Source organism: Neophocaena asiaeorientalis, unplaced genomic scaffold (assembly GCF_003031525.2).
Source record: "Neophocaena asiaeorientalis asiaeorientalis breed wild unplaced genomic scaffold, Neophocaena_asiaeorientalis_V1.1 scaffold14, whole genome shotgun sequence".
Lineage (NCBI taxonomy): Eukaryota > Metazoa > Chordata > Mammalia > Artiodactyla > Phocoenidae > Neophocaena > Neophocaena asiaeorientalis.
In genome coordinates, this window is record NW_020175192.1 from 12510293 (window position 1) to 12534781 (window position 24489).

At 46.9% G+C, this 24489-nt stretch overlaps 1 pseudogene; it reads right to left on the reverse strand.

Annotated features, from left to right (window-relative positions):
- Positions 1-4202: 4202 nt before the first annotated feature.
- Positions 4203-23432, reverse strand: LOC112413135 (40S ribosomal protein S7 pseudogene; annotated as a pseudogene).
- Positions 23433-24489: the final 1057 nt, after the last annotated feature.

Consider the following 24489-nt stretch of genomic DNA (forward strand, 5'->3'; position numbering starts at 1 on the left):
GTTTATCTGAACAATCCCATTCATGCCTGTGCATGTACTGAGTCTCTCTCAAGCCCTCACCTCCAAAGAGACCCAAAGTCGCAGAAGAAGTCATCACATAGCGATCTGATGTAGTATTCAGCTCCCACAGAGAGAAGAATTCTTGTGTTGCATGGGTTTGTGTAGTGTCAATACAGAAAGCAAGAAAGAATGGAAGTTAAGATCAACACGTTCTAGGCGCTGAATTCTGAGACTTTGCCGATGCAGAAACTGAGCATTCTGAAATGAGCACAGTAGCTCCGACACAGAGGTGGGGCAGATGGTGGGAGCGGAGAGGCCTTGACGAGGGCCGGGCTGTGAGACCCACCCTTGGCCCTTCTATCAGGGGCTTCCCGGGACCTTGGCAGCAGGGGTTAGCCTTGGACTTCACTGCACCCAAATGGCTCTCTAATGCCAATGAGTGGGGAGGGGAGGCAGGGAAAGCCTGGGCCAGCCTGGCTGGTGAGGGCTCCCCAGGGTCCCTGTGGCAGAGAAGAACTTCTGCCCACACTTAAGAGACTGCAGGATCAGGAAGGCAGAGTTGAGCAAGAAGTTAAAGGTCAGAGAACCAGACGGGAATTTCTGAAGGGATCTAGATGTGGATTTTAAGCCAGGGATTAGAGCCTGGGGATCAGAGGTCTGGAGGATGAGTGGGAGGCCAGGGCTAGATGAATATACACAGCAGGCATCCGAGCCAGTGCGGGCTGAGGTGTGCCGGCTGCAGCTGCCTCGGGAAGGGGGTGGCGGGGTGAGGCTCTAGCTGCACGTGAAGGGCGGAGGCGCTTTAAGAACTGTACCCCTAAACTGTGGACGCTTAGGCCAAACTTCCCTCCAGGAGTGGCAAGAGTGGTGTGTCTGAACCAGTCCTGCTACTGGCCTTGGTCCTGGCTAAGCAGTCACCTGAATCCTTAAGCTAAGGGCATCTACAGGGATCATCCCGAGGGTCAGTTTCATTCTGCCCCCACCTCGTGTCATCCCTCTAAACCTGGGCTGAATGGAGACCTTGCAAGTGCTCTAAGAGGAGCTATGTGAATTTGGGTTGGCCCAGTTGGTCCTGTGGAATCTGTTTTGTCAGCCGTCAGGGATTAGTTCTGAACTGTCTGGCTGGGTAGCCAAGTTGTTAGTTAACCAGAACCCGAAAGGAGGCGAGAGCTTTGTAAAACCCACCTAGTACTAGTAGCTGGCACCAAACTCTAGCGAAGTTCCCATCTCTTTCCAGTGGGGTCTGAACAGGTAAATCTCTCCATCCTCCCCTGCGGCACTGCACTGAATACAGGATAAGGGTGCATGTTTTTAAGCTCCCAGGGACCATGTGATATAACCCTTTACGTTCATTGTCTAATACAGCAGCCACCAGCCCCCATGTGACTACTGAGCACTTCAAAGTGGCTACTCTGAATTGAGACGAGCTGAATTCCAAGTCTTAACATGAAAAGAGAAGGTAAATGAGCTCATTATTGTGCTTTAATTATCTGTTGAAGTGATAATAACTTGGTTACATAAAATATATTATTACAATTAATTTCGGGCTTCCCTGGTGGCGCAGTGGTTGAGAGTCCGCCTGCCGATGCAGGGGACGCGGGTTCGTGCCCCGGTCCAGGAAGATCCCACATGCCGCGGAGCAGCTGGGCCCGTGAGCCATGGCCGCTGAGCCTGCGCGACCGGAGCCTGTGCTCCGCAACGGGAGAGGCCATAACAGTGTGAGGCCCGCGTACCACACACAAAAAAATTAATTTCTTCTATTTCCTTTTATTTAAAAAAAATAGACTTTATTTTTTAGAGCAGATTTAGCGTCACAGCAAAGCTGAGCAGAAAGTAGAGAGAGTTCCCGTCTACCCTCTCTGTCCCACACCCGAAACTTCCCCACTGTCAACACCCCGCAGCTGGACAAAACATTTATTACAACTGATGAACCTACAATGACATATCATTATCACCCAAAGTTCACAGCCTCTAACTCCTTAATATGGTTAATCAAAAACTGAGAACTCCATTTGAGGCCTCTCCATTTGGGGAGCACTGCTTTATACCTTTCCTGGTGGCAAATCCAAAACAAAGACCCTTAAATACTCTGGATGATAAACACATACCTACACAAAATAGACTGACCCAGACTTTGAGACCTTAACCCAATTAAAATCTAAACTTTGCCCCTTCTTTTCCTAGCCAGTTAGGAAAGAAATTACTTAGAGGAAGATCTTCATATATAGGACTCTATCAACTGAAAGTCTTGTCTCAGAGCCAGACTCACTTCCTACCCATTCTTGGAATTTTTCAATCAACAGCAGCTTGCTGTGGCTCGGGGGGCTGAGATGGGCATCCTTCTGGGAAAATGTTTCAAGTGTTTCTGGGGGTTTCTAGCTTCTGGTGCTGTTCTCTCAAAAGGCCAGTTTCTTTCCTTTTTTAAAATTTTTATTGGGGTATAGTTGATATACAATGTTGTGTTAGTTTCAGGTGTACAGCAAAGTGAAACTGTTATACATATAGACATATCCACTCTGTTTTAGATCCTTTTCCCATATAGGCCAATACAGAGTATTGAGTAGAGTTCCCTGTGCTACACAGTAGGTCCCTATTAGTTATCTATTTTATATACAGTAGTGTGTATATGTCAATCCCAATCTTCCAGTTTATTCCCCCTCTCTTACCTCCCCACCCCGGTAACCATAAGTTTATCTTCTCTATCTGAAACTCTATTTCTGTTTTGTAGACAAATTCATTTGTAGATAAATTCATTTCCACATGTGATATCATATGATATTTGTGTTTCTCTGTCTGACTTACTTCACTCAATATGACAATCTCTAGGTCCATCCATGGTGCTGCAAAGGGCATTATTTCGTCCTTTTTTATGGCTGAGTAATATTCCATTGTATATATGTATCACATCTTCTTTATCCATTCCTCTGTTGATGGACATTTAGGTTTCTTCCATGTCCTGGCTCTTGTAAATAGTGCTGCAGTGAACACTGGGGTGCATGTATCTTTTCAAATTGTGGTTTTCTCCCGATTTATGCCCAGGAATGGGATTGCTGGATCATATGGTATCTCTAGTTTTAGTTTTCAAAAGGCCAGTTTCAATCTCTGATCCCACAGGTCCTGTGCTAGAACCACTTCTCTCCATGTCCCCTCAGGGGCCTGGCCAGCCTGGGAGTGTCAGAGCCAAGGTTGGGTTGCAGGCTTGTTCTTTCCTGGCTCCACAGTGAATACTTACCTTGGAGATTGTTATTACCACTCTGTGCTTGGCTGCATTATCCTGAAGCCTTGTGCCATTAGCAGACTGGCTTTCCACACTTCAGAAACTGACTCATGTACTTCCCCCCAGGGCTCGCAGAAGAATGGTCTAATTTCCAAAGCTGGCCAGCACTTCAGGCCAGATTTGGCACCAGCCGCCGTCCAAGGCCTGGTGAGAAGGGCTTGTTTGCCTGAGAGGATTAAACACAGCGCAGTCGGCTAAGCTTCCACGGAGCCGGCTAAAGGACTTCAGCCCTAATCTCTTACTACTGAGGGTCTTGTCAGCAACGACCAGCCATGACGGCCTTTCTCTATGGCTGATGTTGCTCGTCGACGCCACTCCAAGGATATCACAGCCTGTCTCTTTGCTGTCGCCTTTACTTCCCCTCTACAAACTCCATTTTTATTCTTCTGAAGAATGGCCCATCTCCCTCCCTCTCCTCACCCTGTTTCTTTCACCCACCAGGCTGCCCGTCTCACTGAACAGGAAGAGGAATGGTAGTCACAGGCTCACATCCTCCTTTCCAAAGAACTTACCTAAACAGAACATTCACTTTTTTAAAAAATTAATTTATTTTATTTATTTATTTTTGGCTGGGTTGGGTCTTCGTTGCTGCGTGTGGGCTTTCTCTAGTTGCGGTGAGTGGAGGTTACTCTTCGTTGCGGTGTGCCAGCTTCTCATTGCGGTGGCTTCTCTTGTTGCAGAGCATGGGCTCTAGGCGGGCAGGCTCAGTAGCTGTGGCTCACAGGCTCAGTAGCTGTGGCATACGGGCTTACTTGCTCCGCGGCATGTGGGATCTTCCCGGACCAGGGCTCGAACCCGTGTCCCCTGCATTGGCAGGCAGATTCTTAACCACTGCACTGCCAGGGAAGCCCAGAACATTCACTTTTTTCAAAAGAAACTTCTTTTTTTTAAAATAGTGAATAATATTTTATTTAGTCAGTTTTGTTTACAACTGAAACTCTAGGAATTCAAAATTATCCTCCTTGCCTGTGAGTTTCTTATAGACACCAGAAAATGTTTCAACCTCGTGTTCCACATTGTTCTGCTGTGCTTTATCCAAATGAACCTTTATGAGTCGGCTGCCATCCACTCTCTTGCCCACAATCTCACTAGGGAAAGCCAAGTCCTCCAGGATGGCGTCGTGCACGGCAGTCAGAATGCGGCTCCTGGGATGCTTTTGCTTATTTTTTGTATGGCTTTTTCGAGTTGGCTTAGGCAGAATTCTCCTCTGAGCAATAAAGACAACGTGCTTCCTGCTGAACTTCTTCTCCAACTCACGCACTAGCTGGACCTGGAGTTCCTGGAAAGGTTTCAGTTGCGGAACGGGAACAAAGATTATGATAGCTCTCCGACCACCACCAACTGCAATTTCCTTGGCGGCCGTGATGTTTAGCTTCCGCAGCTGGGCCTTGAGGTCCGGGTTCATCTCCAGCTGCAGGAGGGCCTGGGAGATGCCCAACTCATACTCGTCCAGCTTCTTGCTGTTGGGCTTCATTATCTTCACGCTGGAACTGAACGTGGCCTTGCTGACATCAGCAACCCTAAGCGCCCATGCAACCACGCTCAAGCATAGCAAAATCAAAAGAAACTTCTGACTGGAGAAAGCAGGGTGAAAGTCTGTGTTCGTGGGCAACCTCGACCCGCAGGCCACCTCTCGATTCTGATTTAATGTTCTTTCCTCTGTTGGTTCTAACACCGACCCTAGAGTCAAAGGTCATGATCAAAAGTCAGTTTTCCCACAGTGCCCTTCTGCAGCATTGAAATATGTAAATTCTTTTCTTTTCTAATAGAGCTATATTTTCCTCTCTGGTCAAGGAGCTATTAGAAAGTGTGTCAGTTGCAAAAAAGGAAATGCTAACTAATGTATCAATATTTTATTTAAGATTTTTGCATGAGATTTATGAGCAAAACTGGCCTTCTGTTTGTGAGTTCTGTGTGTGCATGATATACCATCAGTGTCAAACTTTGGCATCAGCGTTATGCTGGCTGTATAAGACGACGTTGGAAGCATTTATTTTCCTTACTCTAGAAAGGTTCTTAAAGTGTTAGAGTGACCTATTTCTTAAAGATTTAAAATAATTCATTTGTGAAATTATCTGGGTCTGCCATCTAGATAACTTCCCTACATCATATATGGTAATTCCTTAGGTCTTCCCGTGTATTTGCTTAGAACTGAGCATAAAGTTTTTTCAAAATTTCAGGGCTTCCCTGGTGGCGCAGTGGTTGAGAGTCCACCTGTCGATGCAGGGGACACGGGTTCATGCCCCGGTCCGGGAAGATCCCACATGCTGCGGAGCGGCTGCGCCCGTGAGCCATGGCTGCTGAGCCTGCACGTCCGGAGCCTGTGCTCCGCAACGGGAGAGGCCACAGCAGTGAGAGGCCTGCGTACCGCAAAAAAAAAAAAAAAAATTCATCCATCTTTGTGTTATTTCCCCATTCTCCTTTCTAATTTTATGGACTTGTATTTTGTCCCTCAGTTTTGGGGGGGGTGGGATATTAATGGTTTATCTCTTTCATTTAAAACCATTAGACTTTGGATTCATTTTTTTTCTGCCAAAAATCTATTTTTTTAAATTTATTCATTTCAACTCTCAACATAATGTCTTCCTTTTGCTTTCTGTAATTAGCTTGGGTTCTTTTTCAGACTTCTTGAGTTGAATAATCAATGCATTATTTGGATTATTTTTTATTTATTAATGTTAAGTGCTTAAACCTAACAATTTTCCTCTGAGCATTGCTTTAATCATATTCTTAGGTTATGAAGCACAGCTTTTAAATTTATTCATAATTATTATTATCTAGGTTTTCCGCTTAAATGGGCTGGGCTCTCTGCTCTGAATATCTACCTACTTTAAGTTTGGGGCTTGCCTCTCTTTTGCAGTGAGAAAGGCTGGGGGAGCGGGGGTCTTAGAACACACAGAGGGCTGGTTCTAGGGTTCCATCCTATGCCATCCACACATCCCCCGCCATTCTGAAACGACAAACTTTAGAATCCCACTACAGAAATGGCCCTTCTTTCTCCTGTGTCCTCTCCAGGAATTTAAACTTAATTGTTCCAAGTATAGCACCCCAGGTTGGGTTTTACAGAATTCTTTCACTTACTTTCAGAGATGTTAGCATCCTGCTTTGGATCTAAAGAGGGGATGCTTCATTACCCATTCAGTCAACGTTTGTCGCGTGTCAGGCTCTGGGCTGTTGCCGGCACCCTTGCTCCTGCTACTCTAGTTCAATTAGTGCCAAATATTCTTCAGAATGGTTTGGGGATTATAGATATTATTTTCTGTATGTTCCAGGAAGAGAAAGGGACAGATAGCATTTTATTCCACCATCTTTTGTCAAATATGTCAGCAGTTAATTTGTTGACCAATACTAGTAACGTTTTTTAGAACTATGGGACTCATAGTCAACTTAAGCTTAATTTCCAAGTGACCCACCTTCAGGAATAGAAAAAGAATTCTCTTGACTTAAGCATTTCCCAAGCACTAACTGATCTTTCATCTCCTAAATAACATTCACCTTTATGCCTTTTACCTTCCATCAAGCAGCAGAGTTTATTGGCCTGATTTATCCTGCTGAAAACGCGAGGCGGGGCTGGTAACAACGTGAGAGGGCTGAGTCCTGCCCTTGTCCAAGGAGAAAGCCCAAACTCCCAGCTCTTTGCAGACCTAACTTTGAATTTGAAAATGTGCTTAGCTTCTCTTGTTACTGCCCGAGGCTGTCTGCTGGGGTAGGGGAGAGCCTGGCAACAACAGCTAATGAGGAAGGTCAGAAGGCGTGTCAATAAGCCCATTGTCAGAACTTTTTTTTTCTTCAACCTGCACAAATTGGTCCACAGTGATACCCAGTAAGAGGGACCCTCAGTCCTCGGGTCACACAGTTCCTATGGCTCCCCTGGACAAGACCAACCCCAAAGAAGGAGATTCAAAACCTAATCATTAAAAAAATGGTATTTTAGTATTTAGGGAACAAATTAATAAGTCATACACACTTAAAAATTCATGAATTATTTCCTCTAGTGTAATAGCAATGCCCTTTCTTGATCCCTGAGTGAAAGGTGGTTATGGAAGTCTGACCAACAGTAAGGATGAAAAACAAATGCATTAAGATGTGGAAGAAGTTTATAGATATTACCCCACTGCCTATCTAATAAAATGCTTTCTTTTTAAGGAATAAAATATGTTTTTAATAAAAAAGAAGCTAATCATAAATCACACTGGAGGTTTTACATACAACCAGAAAATTGTCAGATGGAGTAGAGTGTCTCTCAGGCAGACTTTTGCTCTGTGTTCCTGGTCTCCCTCATCCTGTGCTGGATGCCCTGAGCTTCCAGAGAGAGCTTGGAGACCAAGTCCAGCTCCGCTCTTGGAGAAACCAAAGGCAGTGCCAGGTGAGTGTGTAGGCACTTTTCAGCCACCTGCCTTATGTTACGATGCTTCAAAATGGCTTCAAGCCAGAAACCCACTCCATACACTGGCTCAGGCTTTTAAAATTAGAAAAAAAAAAATCCTCCTGCAGTAAGAGTTGGCAGGCTCTCCTTGAGGGGACGTGGCAGATGCCCTGTCTCCATACAGTTTTGGGGGATGTCGTATCTTTGAATTTAGCCTCTCTTCCTAGCCCCTTCTGAAAGAGGAGAGTGTCACCAAGTTATCTTCCAAGACAGATGACTCTTCTACTTATTTTTTCAAAGGAGTGGGTGGGAAATGGAGAAGAAGTGACCAGAGAGATGGTGGTGGGAATCCATGGTCTCTGAGGCACTCTGTGATTGTGTGGGGGGCAGAGCTGAAGCACAGGACAGTCGTGCATGGATAAGGACTTGACACAAAAGGCTGGGCGATCTAGAGCTGGCTTCTAGAAGATGCTTTCCTCTGGACCCAGCTCTCATAAGAGGCAAGATTCACTGAGCTGGTCAGGAAAGTAGCAGAATAGAGGTGATGGCAGCATTGAATGTTTCGCACCACAGGCCAGCCTAACCCTTCTGGAGAACCGACAGAGGCTCTGGGCTAAGAATGACCTCTTCTTCTAGAACTATCTTTGGAACCCTAAAGCTGACTTTCATCCTGAGGGTGTCTGTCAAACTCCAGTGGTCGGGCCACATGAGGAAAAAGCCTCCAGGAATCCCCTGGTGGTCCAGTGGTTAGAACTCAGAGCCTCCACTTCAGGGGGCACGGATTTGATCCCTGGTCTGGAAACTAAGATCCTACAAGCCGCTCGGTGGCACAGCCAAAAAAAAAAAAAAAAGAAAAAGGCTTGGGACCTCAGAAAGCACAGGATCTGGTAGAAGATCTTCACACAGTGAAGAGACCCAATATGTTATATTTTCGGTGTGGACATGAATTGGATATATGCTGTCCCTCCCCACTACCACCCAGACATCAAGGCAAACTGCTTTTCTCCAACCTTAGTACTTGGGTAAAGGAACAAACTCTCTGCCTTGGTTATTCATAAACACAAGGCTATTGTATAATTTTCCAACTTCAATCCACACTATCTGGGTAGTCCCAAAAAACTGAAGTACAGAATTCGTATAGAGTGCTGCTGGGTTGGAAGTAGTCCTAGACTCATGGAAAAGCAAGTCCTCTCAGATTTGCCTCAAAGAATTGCCATAGATAAAACTTTCGAAAAATATGAGCTCATCAGCACAGATCACAAACTTCACAAAGACAGCAGATCCATAAGCATGATTCAGCTGAAAAAACAGACAAGGACGCAGCTTTCCAAAAGCTTCAGAGGGCTTCCCTGGTGGCGCAGTGGTTGGGGGTCCGCCTGACGATGCAGGGGACGCGGGTTCATGCCCCGGTCCGGGAAGATCCCACATGCCGCGGAGTGGCTGGGCCCGTGAGCCATGGCCGCTGAGCCTGCGCGTCCGGAGCCTGTGCTCCGCAACGGGAGAGGCCACAGCAGTGAGAGGCCCACGTACCACAAAAAAAAAAAATAATAATAATAATAATAATAATGCATTGTCAAATATAAAGATCAAGTAACGAAGTGTGAACATGATTCTAATTACTTTAAAAAAGATATAACATATTTATATCATATATGCACAGGTAAAGGATAAGGAGGAAATACACTCAAATATATGCAACAGAAACTCAGGATAGCAGGGTTGCAAGCATTTTTAGTCTTCTTTATACCTTTCTATATTCCTATAATGAATGTGGATTATTTTTATAGTCAGAAAAGAATGACAAAAAGAAAAGCAAGCGATACTTATAGAACTGATCATTTAACATGAAAAAGTATGTTAGAAGTGGGGACCAGTTTGCTCATGTTGTCTTACATAAGCATTATTGGGTTTCCCACTAGTGTCACAGCCTCACGGTCATGAACAACAAAAAGGAGACAAGGAATGTGCCCCTGACAAACTTGCCTCCTTTGCCAGGTGGCTCAAGCTGGCCTATGCCTGGTTTTGTGATCTCCTGCAGCTCTCTGCTGTGCAACACGCAAGCTCATCCTCCTTTTCCTCTGAGACACGATGACACGATGTGGGGACAGAGGATTCAAAAGTCTATAATAAGCACTCAGTATTGGGTTCTTAAAAGAGTAACCCAAAATGCTCTGGGAACCTGAATGTTTCACAAGGCACATATGCAATTTCTTATGAAAGTTCCCTATTACCATGTTTCTTTTTGAGCTAAATTTGTTCTTTCTCTAGCTGGGCTTTCTACCAGAGAGAGAGAGAGAGAGAGAGAGAGAGAGAGAGGAAATGGCTTTTTCCATAAAGTCCCATGAGGGTGCTCTGATGACATTGGAAAAGCTTTTCCTCACTCATCTACTCACTGTTGACTTGTAAGATTATGTCTCCTCATCTTCAGAAGAGAGAATAATGCTGAATTCCTCTGAAGGCCTAAGATGAGAAATGATGTGTTGCTAGAAATGGTAATATCATGGAAATGTGGAATCTTCCATCAGTGTGGCTCTGAGTCCCTCCATCTATCCATCCATCCATCCATCCACCTATTCACCTGTCCATCCATCCACCTATCCATCCAATTTGTATAGAAACAATTATGCATCACGCATAGTACCAGCTGCTGCAGTGAAGGGAACAAGGTATAATCCTTGCCCTTGAGAACCTCATGAGCAAACAGAAAGAGGCACGTGCCGAGCTCACTGTGGTGCAGGTTACACCAAGTGCGAGTGTTTGCCATTTGCGAAATGCCAGGGAGGAGATAAGAGCGCAACTCATTTCGCCTGCCTTAGAGTGACTGATCTTCACACTGGGGATAAAACATGTAAGCCTAAGAAACAGTTATCTAACAAATCCCAGTGATATTCCCGTGAGTGACCTTGGACTCAGAGTTCAAGGAGAACAAGCTAAGGAAAGTGCCCTGCCTGTCCCAGAGATGTGCTGTCGCCACGCCCTCAGAAGCAACAAAAGTGTATTTCTGTGAAAATGTGCATCTCCTCTGCGAGTGGGCAAGTCTGCTGGCACATTTTTTTTTTTTTGCGGTGCGCGGGCCTCTCAGTGTCGTGGCCTCTCCCGTTGCGGAGCACAGGCTCCGGACGCGCAGGCTCAGCGGCCATGGCTCACGGGCCCAGCCGCTCCGCGGCATGCGGGATCCTCCCGGACCGGGGCACGAACCCGTGTCCCCAACATCGGCAGGCGGACTCTCAACCACTGCGCCACCAGGGAAGCCCTGGCACATGTTTTTACAAGTTGTTTTCATCAGCTTCTCACCTGCTCAACTGAAATTCCCAGGCCTCACGAGACCCGTTGCTTAACCAGGGTAGAGCTTAGTTCCATGTAGAACTGACAGGACTGGCATTTAAAGCAATCACAACAGCAGGTGGATGCCCTAAATGTCCCAGGAGCCCATTTTCCAGACCAGCACCGTCCAGCGGAACTTTCTACGCTGACAGGAATGCACTGTCAGATACTGTAGCCTCTCGCCCATATGGTGAGTGAGTTCTTAAAATGTGGCCAGTGAGACTGAAGAATGGAATTTTTCATTTTATCCTATTTTTAGTAAATTTGATTCAAATACCTTAATTTTAATTCATTCAAATTTAAATCATGGCTACTGTACTGAATAGCAGAGTTCTAGATCATGGTGCTGAAGGACACAGTGAGGTAAAGACTTTTCCTTGAGCGAACCGGTGCCCTGGGAATTCACAGAATCACTCAGCTCCCAAACCGGACCGTGGCTCTCAACAGCCAGACGGGCCCACGCCACGGAGTCCAACTTCTCATCTCTCTCCACCCCCAGAACCAACTGCAATCTAAAGGACTCACGGGACCGCTTAACCCAAATTCCATTAGCCTGAATCTTAACCCCCTGCTCCTTTTCTTTGCCAATTCAAGACGTTTCATCAGAGTGAATGGAAAGATCAGGACACTTTCAACGGCACGTCAGTAGATCCTGGGATGGGGCCCAAAAGTATGAATTATGAAAAGCATGTCTAGGTAATTCTTCTGTGCTGCCAGATTTAGAAGCCTTGTTGCTTCATACCAGCAACAGAAACACAGTAGAGAATTTATCATAATGGGAGCATTTCCTCACACAAGTATTTATTGAGCAGAGGATATGAGCTAGGCTTTAGTGTAAGTTAGGGAAATAGCGGTGAACGAGACAGACAAGAGGGCTGTTACATACTCTTGCGTGGGGAGACAAAAATAAGTGTAAACAAATAAAAAGACAATTTCAAGAAGAGAGTGTTCATCAACATGCAGGAAAAGAGTGTAATGAGATAGAGAATGATGAGGTTTGGGAGCTGCTTTAAACCGAGGTGGGGGACATCCTCTCTTAGGAGGCGACAATAAAGCTGAGATTTGAACCATGCAGTTAATTATGCCACGGTCTGGGGGGAAAGCATTCCAGGCAGAAGGAACAGCAAGTGCAAAGACCCTGAGACAGGCACAAGTCAGGGCTGCCTGAGGTCTAGAATGAAGGCCAGTGTGATGAACCTAGAGAGCAAGCCAAGAATGGAGGCAAGGAAGATGGGGTCAGATCATGTAGACAGGGGTCAGATTACATATATGGCACGTGGCTTAAATTTTATTCTGTAATAGGGTTAGACACCATTAGCGAGATTTAAGCAACAGAGCAACATGCAGATTTACACTCTTAAGAAGTTATTTTGCCCGTTAGGTAGAGAATGCAGTACAGTAGGGGAAGTGTGGACACCCAGAGAGAGGAGTTCTTGCTGCTGTCTAGGAGGAGATAATGATTTGGATGTGGTGAGATGTAATTAGATTGTGGGATATATTCTGAAGCTAGAGCAAATAGGACTATGGCACTCAACGTGGGATATAACTGAAAAAAAGGAGTCAAAGATAAACGATTCTTAGCTTTTGGATCTGAGAACTGGGTAGATGAAGGAGTCCTTTGCCTCACAACAGAATCTTGGGGGAGATCCCTCCAAAGAGGGATGCGAAGACATTTGATTTGAGGTGTCTATTAGACATCCAAGCAGAGATGTCATAGAGGCAGCTTCCTTAAGGGAAAGATGAGGACTTTGGAAAGATAGAGTTGAAAGTCATGAATATATAGATGGTATGAGATTAAAAGAGATTACTTGGAGAAAGAGTGGAGAGGAGAGGAACAAAGGGAAGAGAAGAGAAAACTCTGAAGGTTCAACGCCAGGGGAATCTAACATTAAGATGTCAGGCAGAAGAGAATGGAAAAAAGCAACAGCACGGTAGGTAGGATGAAAACCTAGAAAACATGGTATCCTGGGACCCTGGAGAAGAAAAAGTTTTAAGAAGGAGGGAGGGGGTCAACCGTGACAATAGCTGGTGGGAAGTTTTGTAAGAAGGAGCAGAGAACTGGCCTCTGGATTAAGTAAGTGGAGGTCAGCGGTTCCCCTCTGAGAGAGTTGGGAATGAAGAAGCTGGTTGGGAGAGAATGGAGGGTGAGAAAATTAGAGACAGTGATAACCCATAACGTTTGAGGAGTTTTACTCTAAGGAGAAGCAGAGAGATGGGCCGTGGTTGGGCCGGAATATAGGTCAACGGAACGTTCGTTTGTTTTTGTTTTTAAGATGACCTATGTCAAGTCAGATGTACGTGTCCACAAGGATAATCGTAGAGGACGAAAGCTTTTGAAGATGCAGAATGATGAGCCAGTCTCACTGCCCTCCGAGAAATCAGTCTGCGGCCATCTGGAGAACCCAGAGACCACTGCGTGTCTGAGTCATACGGTGAGAACTACGCCTGTGGACACTCTTGAGTTTCCGTGTATGAAAATAAAGGCTAATGTGAATTGGATTGGACAGTGGGAATGTGGCCACTAACAGCTTGACATCTCGGTCTTTTAACAACTCTGGGTGGTGATTCCATCAGTTGGCATGCATCTTACCACCCAGTGAGGCACTTATGATGCGGCCCCTGGAGGAGCTGGAGGCACTGGTTGACTCACCAAGCCACGTGCTCCCTTGAGCGTGCACCACACATACGGCAGTCCCCTTGGACTTGCCTCCGCCACTGCAACCGAGGGCCGATCCCCACCTCCACCCCCCAGATAGCGCGGACAGGGCTGGGCTTTAGAATCATTGCCCTACTCACCTGGGGTCCGCTTCCTTCACCCATGGCTGTCCTTTTCGCCCTTAACAAGTCTTCACTTTCGGGCAGGAGACACTCAAGATGTCACAGGAACTTGGTATAGGAGAGCTGGCTCGTCAGTCTCTTCCTTTCTCGTGAATTGCTCAGCTGTAAGAAGTCAAGAGGAGATGTATGGGTGGAGATGGAACCAGGCACACTCCACCCATCGATATGGATACATTGCTACAGAGCCAGGTGTCTAAGAAGGTTTTTTTTTTTTTTTTTTTAAAGGGATAGACTATTCCCGCTCTCCTCTCAAACCCCAAAGCACAGGCTTTTTTAATAAGGACCACCAAATACCTGGCAATGCCCATGATGGAGCAAACTGCTACCCTCCAGGCTGAGGACAGAGTGGCAGTAGGCAATAGACCCAGATCCAGCTATGGAATCCAGTTTTGCAGGAAGCAGTACACGTTACTGTCTGCCTTGAGAGCTGAGGTCCGCTTTATAAATGGCATCATGGCTGCATTCCCAGCCCACCCTGGGAACAACTGCCTAGGCCTTGCCATCGAAACACCGGTAATCCAAGTGGGTGAGTGCACACTCCCATACTGGGATGCCCAGGCTGAGAAGGGATGCTTCAATGCCACTCTAGAATAGCTTACAGGACCACAATGCTCAGTGCCATCTGTGATTAAAATGGAGTTTGCTTACTCAAAACAGAGAGCTTTGGTGATTGCTGTTACCCTAGGAAGCCATCTGGGCAAATACTAAAAAGCACAGCTGTGTGGTGCCCTGCAGTGTAACTGCCTTCTCTTTGGTTTCACATGAGCTTGTGTTTGAATGAGAGCGCTCTGGTGGCCACTGGGGGACAACAGAAAGAAAGATCAGATATCACCATGTAAGCATTAAATAACTTGCGACACCCGGAAATGACACTGAAGCAAGATGTCAAAGGAAGAGCCCTGTGCTGGCAGGTTCTGGGCTGAAATCTTGCTGGGCTTTTGTTTTTCCTATTTTTGAGGGACCTGAGGATGAACATTACTATAGAATTGTAGAGCAGTTGACGTAATAATTTATAATCGACACCGACTGAAATAGTGATTTGCCCATGGTGTGTGACTAATAATAGAATATTTATGTGATGCCCGTCACACTAACAGTTACGAGAGGGAAAGAGCCTGACAAGGACAGGACATTTAAATCAGAAGGAACCACACAGAAGCAGGAGGCTCTGGAAGGGTGCATCCGGCCTCCCTATGTCCTCACCAACATGGATTCTCACGTACCCCTCCAGTGAGAATTTAGCCCCCGGAGTGCAAAACCTCATCCTCTTGGTTGACCAGGACACCTAGGAAAAAGGCTCAGCAAAGTGAAGTAGGTGGAGTGACATCCTGCTTGCAGGGCAGAAATCTCAGAGGGTGTGTAAAGCGTTCTCAGGGCAGGAAGAAAGGTTATATGTGCCTGGGGGCTTGCTCAGCTAATGCAGTCAGCTACTCTGGAACTTCTAAATGACCCTGCTTAAGCAGCCCTTGCGTGTCCCTGGGGGCACCAGATGTGGAAGAAATCTTGGAGCTGGTTTCAGCAGCTGCCCTGTGCTTTGTCTTCCCTTTCTCTCCTGTGACTCAGGCCCACATGAGTGCCCCTACCTTCCTGAGGCAGAAAGGTCCTTCGAACAGCAGTCTTAAACAATAGAAATTTATTCTCTCACAGTGCTGGAGGCCAGCAATCTGGAATTAAGGTGTCAGCAGGGCCATTTATCCTCCAAAAGCCCAAGGGGAGGAGCCTTCCTTGCCTCTGAGCACTTCAGCTTCTGGTGGCTCCTGGCTTTCCTTGGCTTGTGGCTGATCTCTGCCTCCGTCTTCCCATGGCTGTACTTGCTCTGCATCTGTGTCCAAACCTCCCTCTCCTTTCTCTTATAAAGACACCAGTCATTGGATGTAGGGCCTTCCCTTAAATCGAGGATGATCTCATCTCAAGATCCTTAACTAATTACATCTGCAAAGACCTTATTTGCACATCAGGTCACATTCTGAGGTTCCAGATGGACATGAATTTGGGAGGGGACACTATTCAACTCACCACATCAGGGAACATATAAGTTAGTAACAGGGATGAGACAAATAGCTGTCAACTAGAATACAAGGTAGAGTATGAGCTCTGGAGGACACTGGTGGTGAGTGACGGCTATGCAAAGGAGGGAATATTCCCATTCAGCAGACCTGGAGGAAACAGTGGATAAAGTCATTGGAAAGATAAGCCTTGAAGGATGATTTTGTAAGCTGGGGCATTTCTGGAAGAGGAAAAGCCCGCGTACAAAAACAGACAAGAGAAGGAGAGGCTGTGCAGTGAACATGGGATTCTGCTTACTGTTCTATTTTGAAGAATCATCATTGGCCACTTTATACGTGACCCTGCACCTTGATTACAAGCACCCAGTACAGCGCTTTGCACATTTCAGAGAGCTGGTTGATATTTGGTGACTGATAACATGGGAAAGTTTAACTCTGCTTCTCCCACTCATTCTCAAATTGCTAAGCTAACCTTTGTGGTCATACACGTTATCCTTCACCAACAGGCACTAAATAATACAATCAATGTAACGATTAATTACTTAATTCAAATAAACAGCTAATTAAAGCCAAGTCTACAAGGGTAACATGGTCCTAATTACTAAGCTGGCTAATTGTTTCCCATATTCCTGGAACAAATTCCTACTTCATTGTCCTTCTTTCATGCAACAAATTGATGGTTTACAATGTGCAGGGCACCGACTAGGGAAATCAGTAACGAGGAGCACGGAACGGCCCCTGCTCTGTGCTGTTCACAGGACACGTCACCCAAATGCCTACACGCCACCTGCCGGTGACCACAAGGCGAAGTCACATTTCCTTTCATACCCAAGTTATGATGACTCTGTTCCTACCTGCCAACTTACCAAGGGTCTCCTTCAACAAGTATTCCTGAACAGTCATGAGGTTGCCCACCTTGGTTTGTGAATTGGCCCTTCCTGTCCTTTGCTAACTGTTCACTCAGGGCGACAGAAACTCAGGCCAGCGGTCTCAGCCTGACTCCTAACTGCTGCTTCCAGACCACCCTGCCTGAGTGAGGAGGGGCCCGGGGCCACTGCCAGCCGCGCCGGGGTCGTCCTAGCTTTCTGTGGGGATTGCCCTCTGCTCCCAGGGCCCCACTCTCCCAGGCAGGGTCCCGTCTCTGTTTAGCATCTGAGGTGCTTCACCTTCGCAGAACGCGAGGGATTTCACTAACCACTTGCTCCAACTTCCTCATTTTACAGAGATTAAACAATTTTTTTCCAAAACCATACACATGACTATTTAATTTTATGGATGCCATTATCAATCTGCTGTATTAGGATCCTAAGGCTGCTGTGACAGAGTGCCACAAACCGAGCAGCTTCAGCAACAGAAACACATTGTCTCACAGTTCTAGAGACTAGAGGCCTGAGGTCAAGGTAAGGGCAGGTTTGTGTCCTGCTGAGGGCTGCGAGGGAGCATCTGCTCTTGCCTCCACCCCAGCTTCTGGTGTTTGCCTGGCATCCTTGGCGTTCCTTGGCCTGTAGAAGCATCATCCCAGTCTCCACCTTCATCTTCACATGGCATTCACCCCGTGTGCACGTCTGTCTCCAAATTTCCCCCTTTTTAAGGATACCAGTCATATTAGATTAGGGGTCCACCCTCCTCCACTAGGATCCCATCTTATTACTTCTGCAATGACCCTGTTTCTAAACAAGGTCATATTCTGAGATACTGGGGGTTAGGACTTCAGTGTATGAATCTGGAAGGGTAGGGACACGATTCAACCCATAACATCTGTCCTCACTCACATCAAAGCGTGCGGCTTGGTGGGGATTCATCTCTACATGCGATTGGAGTCTGTCAAGACAAAGGATCATGAGCTCCCGGAAGCAGGCACAACTGTTTTTGGCTGACGTGATCTGTGTTTACCTTAAAACATATGTTGACTTTCCAAACTCCATCTTACTGTCTCCAAAACTACTTTGCCTCAGAAGTGTTCAATAGGGTCTCATCAGGGTGGATGCCTCTCAGGAAACCCAGGGTGTTTAAGCGTGATGGGTGCATCGGAACCTCCCAGCCCTTATAGGGGAATAGCCAATGCCAGCACACTCTGTGGTTGCCCACAGTTATTCCAGCCTTCCAGTCAGAGCCTCCTCCAGCAGCCGTCGACATTTATTTAGAAACTAATTGTGCTGCGGTTTGGGACATGAAATGGAAAAAGATGGGTTCACATTGCAATCCATCTTGGAATGAAATGGCTGTTGTGGCTCCAGCGGAAAATTGTTCCATTAAGTCAAAGGCAAACCTCAATTCGAAGGACAGAAAGGCCAGAGCCTCAAGATGAGGGTCTCTGTGTTTCAGAAGCACCACTGCATTTTAATAGCACCGCAGACCTCATAACGCTCGGGTCCTGCCGCCTGTAGAAATACTTTACTCTCCCTCCCTTTCCCTAAACAGTTAATTCTCAGTTATCCACAAGCATTTTAACCACAGCAGCATTCTAGTCTCAGACTGTTGGACCCTCCTCTTCTAAGAAAGCTATGTCTTCCTTTCTAACATTTGGACTGTCCCCATCCTTTGAACTCTACTGCATGTAGAATCTGGACCCCTCATTCAACAACCAGCAGAAAACCTTATAGAACACCTGTTTTACTGCACACACATACCTGGGAGCCTTTTAGAAATGCAGACTCTTGGGCTCCACTCCAGACCTACTGAATCAAAATCTGCATTTTAAGATGTCCCCATGAGCAGAATGCATCTGCTCTCCCAGGGTGAGGGCTGGGTGCAGACCCTCAATAGATAATTGTCAAACCAGTGAATGGTTGCGTATCTCTGGGGCACATACTCCGTCCTCTCTCAGCTGACCACCATTAGGGGTCATAGAATGCAAACTACTATTAACATTAATTATTCATCTCCCCAGACTCACTTAGTTCTCTGCCAAATAATCAGTATTTTGATATAACACGTGGTCCATCCGAATTTCTGAATGAAACATAAATATTTGCTTGATTTTCTGCTGTTTTGCATTCTCTGTGTCATTGTTTTAACAACCTTACAAGGATTGTCAAAGTTAATTCAAACTTTTTACAGTTTTTAAGTTGAGGGTTAGAGAATGCTGACCCTGAAAAGGAACGTCAGGATCACTGAGGTCAACCTCTTCACTTGACAGATGAGGACACCAAGTCACGGTCAACTCACGGCCTTAGTTAGGCAAGTTCACCTACACCTTTGGTCCTGCGCGTTCTAGACACAGGACACCGAATCGTGCTACCCTGGGCTGGCTGGGATGTTGTACAAGGCGTTTGGCCTGGTAACTTCTCACCATCTAACCAGATCGAGAGGACTGCAAACCGAACGAAATTTCTTCTGCTCTATCCTACTCTCGAAGCTCTTCCCAGAGCTCACTGGTGCAGACTGGGAGAGGAGAGAGGAGGAAATGAGAGTCCTTATCACTGTCTTCGCTCTCAGAATAAAAATGCTACTAAGGTGTCTGCAAACTATCCCAAGTACAAGGGACCCATGCAAGGGGGAGAATTCTGGAGACATCCAGAAACGCTGAGAGGCTCACCACCTCCAGTTTCACTCAGTTCTTTGAGAAATAACCAGACATCAGAGGTGGCTTTCCTCTCCATCTTCTTTTTTTTGCGGTACGCGGGCCTCTCACTGTTGTGGCCTCTCCCGTTGCGGAGCACAGGCTCCGGACGCGCAGGCTCAGCGGCCATGGCTCACGGGCCCAGCCGCTCCGCGGCATGTGGGATCCTCCCGGACCGGGGCACGAACCCGTGTCCCCTGCATCGGCAGGCGGACTCCCAACCACTGCGCCACCAGGGAAGCCCTCCTCTCCATCTTCTGTGTGTTTTCACGATGCCAAAGAATCATCAGCAGTAGAGATGCTCGGAAATCAAGCTCCCAGGCTCTGATTAGTTAACTCATTCAACTAACTGCGGCACAGAAGAGCAGAGATACTAACCAGGCTGCTCCTGCCGACAGGAATGTGGAGTCTTCCCGAATGTCCTTGACCTTGGGCACATCGACCTCTCTGAGTCCACAGCGCCACAGGAACAGTCACAGCCTCACCACCCACCAGCCACACCTCCACTCATGCCGTTTATTAAACGCCTATAGGCACCCAGCTTGGGCAAGGTGTCCTAGATCTCTTACTGATGCCCACCACTAACCTTCTATACTGATATGTGTTCTGAGGCCCAGAAGCTGAGAAATTTTTATCAATTTAAAATGTACACCATGGGACTTCCCTGGCGGTCCAGTGGTTAAGACTTCTCCTTCCAAAGCAGGGAGTGCGGGTTCCATCCCTGGTCGGGGAACTAAGATCCCACGTGCCTCGATCCCTGGTCAGGGAGCTAAGATCTCACGTGCCTCGCGGCCAAAAAACCAAAACATAAAACAGAGGCAATATTGTAACAAATTCAATAAAGACTTCAAAAATGGTCCACATTAAAAAAAAATCTTAAAAAAAAAATACATTGGAGCCAGAGAAGAAATCTGGGAAGATAGTAAAAGGCATAAAAGAGCATCTCCAGGTTTACCTAGCAATGGTCCAGAATTAATATGTAATATTTACCTTATATACTAAAAGAAATCTTTATTTAAATCTTTATTTAAACATTTTAAGTAAATGAAAATAGATGTGTTGAATGTAGATTAGTTGAAGCTCATACACACATAAACACAACACAAAAAGTCTCATATAAATGTATATACCTGCATCTCATATCTCATACGTATTTCGTAGATATAAATAACATCTATGTAGATATACACACATAATCTCTGGGACTGTGGGTCTAATCTGCTCACACTTCCTATGGATATTTTTCTTGGGCTGTTCCTTGGGCTCTTTCTTGGGTTGTCTTCTGTGGTCACTGATGGCCACCGGAAGTGTCCAGCCAACACAGAAATTCTGGCGGTGAAGCTCGTGGAGCCCTCAGCTTCTCTCGCATCCCCACAGGCCTAGAAGGTTGCAGTGGATGTCAGGTGAAGAGTTTATTTTCCCAGAGAACAGTACTGACAGGGAAAAAACAAAAACAAAAACAAAAACACCACGTCACCTGCAGTGAGTAGGTCTGTCCATGAGGTGGCGTCATTAGTGCAACTGAAGCAGGCAGGAATGAGGTCAGGGCGTAGAGGGAAGCCAATCAGATGGATCGTGGAATAACAAATCCATGCCATCTCCTCAAACTCCCATCCCCACGTTCGACAAACGCCTGCCCGGGCCTCTAGGGTGCAGGTGATTTCGCAAACAGAGCTTCTCAGCTCCTAGACCAGCCCCGCTGGAGGCTTAGGAGCAGCCCAGGCAAGGGGACACATGAGAAGCCATGGGCGCGCTGGCTGTGTCCAGTGGGCTTGAGCGCGGTGCTCCCACGGTACCTGGACACCCCTCCGCATTCCCTGGCCGGTGGGGTTGTCTTCTGTGGTCACTGATATCCGCAGGAAGCGTTCCCGCTGACACACAAAGCCTGGCGCTGAGGCTCCTGGGGCCCTGGGCTTCGCTGGCAAGCTCCTTCTGACCTTTCAAGACACACCTGGAGCCCCCTGCCAAGCACAGTCCACGGAGACAGGACCGTCAACAAAAGCGCCCCATGTATGGAAAACATCCCCAAACCCCACTTTTTGTGAGCAACTCCTGCTTAAGTCTGAACCACGCCACAACAGATAGTCACACTCTGCATGGTCTTTAAGGAGAGAAAAGATGCTGTGAAAATAATTCGCTACTGAAGCCCTTCCTGGGGCCAGTTTTGTTTTCCAGTTTTAGGAAGTTCCATTGCTATGTGGAGAAAAGTACCTTCTCTCTTCACCAGAGAGAGGGGACCGAATTGACATTTAAGATCTTTGCTTAAATGTCAATTCACAGAGGTTAATTCCTTGGGGATCTTGTCTAGAATAGTCCTTCCCACTCTGTCTGCTATAGGCCAGGCATTTTACATCGTCACTGTCTGTTTCTCAAAGACCCTGTTCTCCTGGGACCTCACAGAGGGGCAAGTCAGGTCTGAAGAGGGGACAGTGGTACTTGCCTGAGGCCACACACGTGTCAGCCACAGAGGCAGTGCACACCCAGAGCTCTTGGGCTTTCTCTGCTGTGTTGCCTGCTGCATAGATACTGAACAAGTGGCTTTAGAATGAAAAATTGTAACAGTTATATAATAACGCCCCTTAACATTTGGGTGGTCCTCTTTGTATACAAAATGCTTTTCCATTGCCCAAGACCTGGTGAGACATATCCTAGCACTGAGGTCCACCCCCTTCTGCTCTGGCTCTCTCCCCTGGCCACCCCCCACCATGGCCTCAAGCCACGGATCTCCCCGCTGGGCTGGCCCTTGCTCCCCGATTCACTGCGAGCCTGCTGATTACTTGATGCTGGGAGGCTGCCACCAACGCCAGTGTCCTGGGGGTTCTGGGGTCATCGATCCTGGGTGGGCCTGGGAAGGTGGGCGCCAGAGCGGAGCAGCTCTGTGTAAGCAAATCTGGCCTCTCAGTTGTACCCAGGGCCAGCCCTGGCTGATGCTCAGCAAAACATCAGTGATGAAGGGACGCCTCATCTCAGCCCAGACAACCCAAGAAAGAGCCCAAGGAAGCACAGCCCAAGAAAAATATCCATAGGGAGTGTGAGCAGATTAGAGCCACAGTCCCAGAGATTATGTGTGTGTACATCTACATAGATGTTATTTATAGCTACGCAATATGTATACGATACAGGTATATACATATATATGAGATTTTGTGTGTTGTGTTTCTGTATGAGCTTCAGCTAATCTACATTCAACACCTGCCAATAAATGTGGTCTTTTGGCTAAAACCCTTTAATTTGGAAATCAAGTCTTATGTGTAACCTGTAAGTTAAATTGGACCCAAGAGTGAATTGGATCTGCATTGAAGAGAAACCAGAGATCTAATAAGTTCTGGGGTACCCTGCTTTTGCTACATCACAATAACAAGAGTGGCAGACATTTGTTGGGTTCTTACTGCAGACCAAGCTCTGTTCTAAGTGCTTCACTCTACCAACCTCTTCCTTCAGAATCCTGGCAAGCACATACTATTTGCGCCCAGAAAAATGAGGCACAAAAAGATGATGTGACTTGCCTAAGATCCCACAGCTAGTAATGGAGGTGTCTTGAGTTTGAATTTGTAACCACCATTCGGTACCAAAATGGCCCCTGACTTCACATGGCCATGCTGGAGGTTGCCTATGGGTTCTGGAGCTCCACCAAGTTCCTGTTATCCAGGGAAGTCTTGAACGAGATCTGACCCTTGGGAGAAGCCCCGAGACAAACCAACCTCTGTGGAGCAAATGGAGTGAGAAGTACTGTTGGTGGCACCCCACGAGTCTTGGGGACCTTGTTCTTTTCTCTCTTTCCCATCCTTCCTCCCGAATCCTTCCTGCCTTGTCTGTCATTAAGCTAATCGACTCCAGCTCAGCCAATTCAGAGAAGGAGACCTGACTACCCTAGCTCAACTATGTCTTCACGTCAGCAGTGGCAAGAATGGGGCAGCATCCATCCCGAAGGACCCTATTGAAGTGCACTCTTTGTCTGAGTCCGTTCGGGTGGCTATAACAAAATACCACAGACTGGGTGGCTTATAAATGGCAGAAATTTCTTGCTCACAGTTCTGGAGGCTGGAAGTCCAAGGTCATGGTGCCAGCATGTCGGGTGAGGGCCCTCTTCCAGGTCACAGACTTCCTGTTGTGTCTTCACATGGCAGAAGGAGCAAGGGAGCTCCCTGGGGTCTCTTATAAGGGCACTAATCCCATTCATGAGGGCTCCACCCTAATCCCATTCATGAGGGCTCCACCCTCAGGACCTAATCACCTCCTATGAAACCCCACCTGCTAATACTATCAGCTTTAGGGGTTAGAATTGCAACAGATGAATGTGGGGTGGACTCAAACATTCAGACCATAGCACTCCGTCTTCACTCTGCCCCCCTGACTCAGACCCCAGCCTGCAACCTACGCAGGTGGATTGTATCGTGTCTGGCCTTATCTTGGCAATATGGCCACGTGGGTGCTTCTGTACATTGGCCTTTTCGGCCCCAGCACACAGGAAATGAGTATAATTGAAGCTATAATGTGAATTTGACAGGAACACAGAACACACTCTACTGCACGTGCTCACTCTGACAGATGCTGTCTATCTAATTAGAGGGCTTTAATTATTAAAGCTCCCAACCACTTAGAACGGCAGGTCACCAAGTCACCACGCACATGTGCCTGAAGAGCACAGGATTAGGACGAAGCGGGCTCACATCTGGCTGTTATTGTGGATCTCAAATTTGTTTGACGTCTCATCTCAGTCACAAAGTCCCAACGGTCCTTTCCAGGCCTGGTCCTGCAGATGGAGCTCTGAATTGGCTCAGGTCCTGGATTCTGGTCCTGCCTCTGCAGTTGACTCTTGGGGTCTTCGGTCAGTCCTTTTTTCTTCTCAGTGCCTCCGAAGACCCACCTGTACTGTGTGGCTACAAATATTTGCTTAGGATCATTTTAGCAGCTGTGAAGTGTCCTGGGATCTTTGAATGAAAGACGCTCTATTAAAGCTTATGAGCCAAGTGACGACTCTGGCCCCATCCGCACAGCAGAGCTCTGCAGGAGACAGACTGGGCCCATTCATCCTTCATACAGGCCTAACTTTATCCCAAAGCCCCACTGTTGGCCAGGGCTGCAGGGCTCATCAGAGAACGGAGCGGTCCTTGCA